Source organism: Vicia villosa, unplaced genomic scaffold (assembly GCF_029867415.1).
Source record: "Vicia villosa cultivar HV-30 ecotype Madison, WI unplaced genomic scaffold, Vvil1.0 ctg.001205F_1_1, whole genome shotgun sequence".
Lineage (NCBI taxonomy): Eukaryota > Viridiplantae > Streptophyta > Magnoliopsida > Fabales > Fabaceae > Vicia > Vicia villosa.
Window position 1 is genome coordinate 566,537 of NW_026705535.1, and position 5,168 is coordinate 571,704.

A 5,168-nucleotide genomic window follows, 5' to 3' on the forward strand; every position below is an offset into this window, starting at 1 on the left:
GAATCACATTTCTAAGTGAATCAATTAGTGATGTGATGTAACTAAAATTCTAATCACTTATTTATAGATATACACATAGGTCAGACTATCAGAAGCGCTGAATCACATTGCTAAGTGAATCAATCAGTGATGTGATGTAACTAAAATTCTAATCACTTATTTATCCCTTTTACACTCTCCTTATATATTTATAGTTACCTTTCTTCACAGGTTATTGATTCTAACTCTGAGCTTGTTTGCGTCCATGATTCAGCAAGACCTTTCGTGCTACAAGGAGATGTGAAAAAGGTTTGGATTTAATAAGTTTCTCTCGCATATGTTACTAAGTTCACCGCTTAATTTTTCTGAATGTTATGCATACGTCAAGAAAATCAAACATGTTACATTAACTTATTGAGAGTGTTATGGAAGAATTCCCACCTACAAGCAGTGATATTTCAGGAAATACTAACTTGACATTTGTGTTATTGTTATTGTCAATGATTTATATGGAACAAGAGCTAAAGAACACTATATGCTTTAGTATTTGAACTTTAATCACTCAGAAGTCCACAAATCATGTTGATTCTCTTTTTTACCTCTAGAATTAAAGGACGACCATTGCCAACGACTGAGTCTTTATATAAGGGGTCATGTTGTTTAGATTGACATGATGATATGTTTTGTGCCTGTACAATTATAATAGACTCAAATGCACTTTTGACCTAGTTTTGTCTGGGTTCCACTAGTGACCATAATTAAAAAGAAGAATATCTACTTCTTTCCATTGATTGGAATACCAATGCAACTCATCAAGTCTGATTGTCATTTTGATGTCTTTAGTTGAATTGGGTGGTGGACGTCCTATAATGGACCCACCATTACTTTTTTTATATAGACCTACCATTTTGTAAATTGCTTCTCCATGTTTTACACTATAAATTTTCTGTTTTTTTTAACTTATCTACTAATATATAACCATTTTATAAAAACATTTTAACTTGATCAATTAGCTGGCAGTGACTTATATAGGAGCTGCAATGGAAATGGAAATTCCTCTGCATCGAACATGGATTTATAATAGGCTTCTCCCTGGCCAGAGCGGACATACATATGAATTTTTAAAAGGAGTTGAAGAGTTTATAACCTTTTCTTGTCAACAAAAAGAGTATTTGAATGATGGTGTAATAAGATGTCCATGTAAAAAGTGCAAAAATGAAGCAAACACTCATATTCACAAACATGGGTTTACACCGGAATATTGGAATTGGACATGCCATGGAGAGATAATCCCTCACATCAATGATAGCGACAATGATGATATTGATATGGTTGCACCTTGCAGTAGTAGTCAACAGTGGAGCAATGAACATGTTCATAGATACCAAGACATGGTGTTTGATGCTGCCGGTTTTAATCGCGAGCAACATTTTGTACAACTTGAAGAGGAACCTCCTAACATGGAAGCAAAAAATTTTTATGACATGTTGAATTCAACTCAGCAACCATTGTGGCCAGGATGTAAAGATAGATTGTGGCATTGGTGGGTGTATGTTGTATTACAAAGAGGACGTAAATTTGAAGGAGTGCAAGTTTTGCAATGAGCCTCAATACAAAACATGTATTTTGCGTAAGCGTAAGCGAAACTCTAAAGATGTTCCTCGCAAGAGATTGCACTACTTGCCTTTATTCCCCCGCCTTCAAAGATTGTATGCTTCGGAAAGATCTGCAGAGCATATGAGGTGGCACTATGAAAATCGTAGGGAAGATGGTGTGTTGTGTCATCCTTCAGATGGGGAAGTTTGGAAACACTTTGACCAAGTATATCCTGCATTTGCTTCTGAACCTCAAAACGTTAGACTTGGTCTATGTGCTGATGGCTTCACCCCTTTTAGCCAATCTGCAAAACCATATTCTTGTTGGCCAGTGATTATCACACCCTATAACCTACCTCCTGAGCTATGCATGATGATGCCTTATATGTACTTGACCTTGATCATTCCAGGTCCAGACAATCCAAAAGGTAAAATTGATGTGTATTTACAACCGTTGATAGACGAATTGCAACAATTATGGAATGATGGTGTAGTAACATATGATTCATCAAAGAGGCAAAATTTTCGATTGAGAGCTGCACTATTGTGGACAATAAATGATTTTCCTGCCTATGGGATGTTGTCAGGGTGGAGTACTGCAGGAATATTTGCTTGTCCAGTATGCAAGGGAAGTTTAAAAGCTTTCTCATTGAAAAAAGGAAGAAAGAGATCTTGGTTTGATTGCCACTGTCGATTTTTACCTCATGATCACGCTTTTAGAAGAAATAAGGTTGCGTTTTACAAAAATAGAATTGAGACAAGGGTGCCTCCTCTAAGGTTAAGTGGCGAACAAGTGTGGAAAAAGGTTTGTGGGCTTCCTAAGGTAACTAACACGCGAAATTGCATTGTTTCTGGCCGTGGAATTTCACACAATTGGACCAAAAGAAGCATATTTTGGGATTTGCCTTATTGGAGACACAACTTATTGAGGCACAATCTTGATGTTATGCATATAGAGAAGAATGTATTTGAAAATGTTTTTCATACTGTTATGGACAACAAAGAGAAAACTAAGGACAACGAAAATGCAAGGTTGGACTTGGAAAAATATTGTCATAGAAAAGAGTTGTTGTTGAAAAAAAAGCCTAATGGGAACTATATGAAACCCAAAGCCAAATATGGTTTGACGAATGAATAGAAAATTGATGTGTGCGAATGGGTGAAAGGATTGAAGATGCCTGACGGTTATGCTTCCAATTTGGGTAGATGTGTAGAATCAAAGCAAAAAAAGCTCTTTGGTATGAAAAGCCATGATTTCCATGTTTTTATGGAATGTCTACTTCCCATAGCTTTTAGTGCTCTCCCCGAACCAATATAGAAGACCTTAACTGAGCTTAGTCAATTTTTGTAGAGACTTGTGTTCAACCGTGTTAAGAGAAGATCACTTATTACAAATGGAAAAAAACATTCCTTTGATATTATGTAAGATGTGTCGCGGGGAAAAATCGTTTGTCTTTTTTTTCTGGATGAGACACCTGATGCCTTCTTTGGGCTCGAGTGCTCAAAAAATGATTTTTCTTTTGTACCGACCAAACTTTTTATTGTTTCCAAAGTAGGAAAAGGAAAAAAGCTGCAATAACTCAAAAAGTGGGGGAGAGATTCCGGGTAAGAGGGTTGGTTATACGAAGGGAAGGTATTAGCACCCAACGTATCTATAGTACTCTATAGGTTTCTTTGTTTTGTTTATTCCATTCTTGTTGTGGTGGAGGTTCTTGTGAAATAGGTGGGACCTAAGGTGTTTGTTTGATTATGCTCGCAAAGATCATCGCGATCCTCTGCATACATATCCCTTAGAGGGAATCAGAGCATCTGTAGCTCGGGGTCTACGGGTGCTAAGGTTTGAATGGTTTTTTTTTGTTTTGTTTTGCTCGCCAAGGATCGACCTTGTGCCTACGTATTCTCAAAGGGATGTTGAGAAAGTCAGAGCAATCGTAGTTCCCACTTATGCTAGTGGAAGCAAAGGAAAATAGACAAATGTCGTCTAAATGCTAGATGTATCTAATCTATATCATCACATACATCTGTTTGATTTTTGTTTGAAAATCTTTTCATTATAAGCCCGGGGCCATGCCACTTAGGGTGCTTAGAATGATAAAGATGTTTTTGTGTTTAACCAGCCTTGTGGCAAAAGTTTCAATGAAGTCAGCCTTGTGACAAAAACTTTGATTAATCAGCCAGCCTTGTGGCAAAAGTTTCAATGAAGTCAGCCTTGTGACAAAAACTTTGATTAATCATCCAGTACGGTGGTAAAACAGTTTGATTGATTAGCCAGCCTTGTGGCAAAAAAGTTTGATTTTTGATTGATTGATTGTTTGTGATGATATAGAAGAGATACTCCTAGCATAGAGATGAAAAATGTCTAATCTCCTAGGGTATTTGTTTTGGATATTGGGGATGCTTATAAGAAGCCCGTGGGTCCTTGTACGAAGCCCAAGAGGAGGCTATCCGACGGTCCTTGCATTGTAAGCCCAAGAGGAGGCTATGGGAGGGACAATCCAGGGTCCTTGCATTGTAAGCCCAAGAGGAGGCTAGGGACACTCGTTTGTACAAAGCCCAAGGGGAGGCATGGTATAGTTGGTTTGAGCTCTTAGAGCGATTTCACCGGGAAACCATACTCTATGTCCTAACCTAAACTAGGGAGATTCTTTGCTCGAAGCCCAATAGGAGGCTATGGGGAACCTAGTGTTGTACTAAGTTGAATAAGCATACACATCACACATATGAACAAACATGAACAAGTATGAACAAACATGAACAGGTATGAACAAGCACATATATATGACAAAGTGTGTGTATATAATGGAGTTTATGAAGGAAATATACCTGTAAGCATGATCCATTTGTATACACAGGGGCTCGGGACTTATACTCGGGGAGAAGTCCACTTGAGTTTATTCAAAGCTATGTAAACAGGTATTCACAAAAGGGCTTGGGACTTATACCTACATGGAGGCCCATGGTATATTTTTGGGAAGATTTAAAGAAACCTTCATTTTTGGTTTGTTATTCAAAGTTAAAAAAACAGATTGAGATATGTACAAAAATGTATGTGTACAATGAAATACCTAATTTCATGTACAGGAATGGGTATGTACAAAAGGGGCTTGGGACTTATACCTACGTGGAGGCCCGTGGTATTTTTTATGAAACATGGTTGATTATTTTTAACAGACGCGAGGTTTGAAAAACTGTTTGAAAGTTATTATTTTGAAAGAGTTTTCTGTACAAAGAAAAACTGTAGAAAAAAGGAAAAAAGGAGTGGGTCTTATACTCTCTAATATTCGAGAGGCCCCACATCGTTTTGAAAATCAATTGATCAAATAAAAAGATTTAATCAATAGTTTCTTTTGAAATCAAAAAGAGATGGTTTATCGTTTTTTTGAAAAGAATTGCGATCGCTTGTTTTAAAACGATTTGAAATTGAAAGAAATCAAATTAATCAAGATAAACAAAAAGATTATGCTTAATTAATACCTAAATGATTAGGGCTTGCTCAAAAAATATTTACAAGTGTTTAAGTTTGAAAATCAAATGAAAAATAGTATTTAAAAGTATTAAAAGTACTTAAAAACAAGTCATTTTAAACTCAATTAA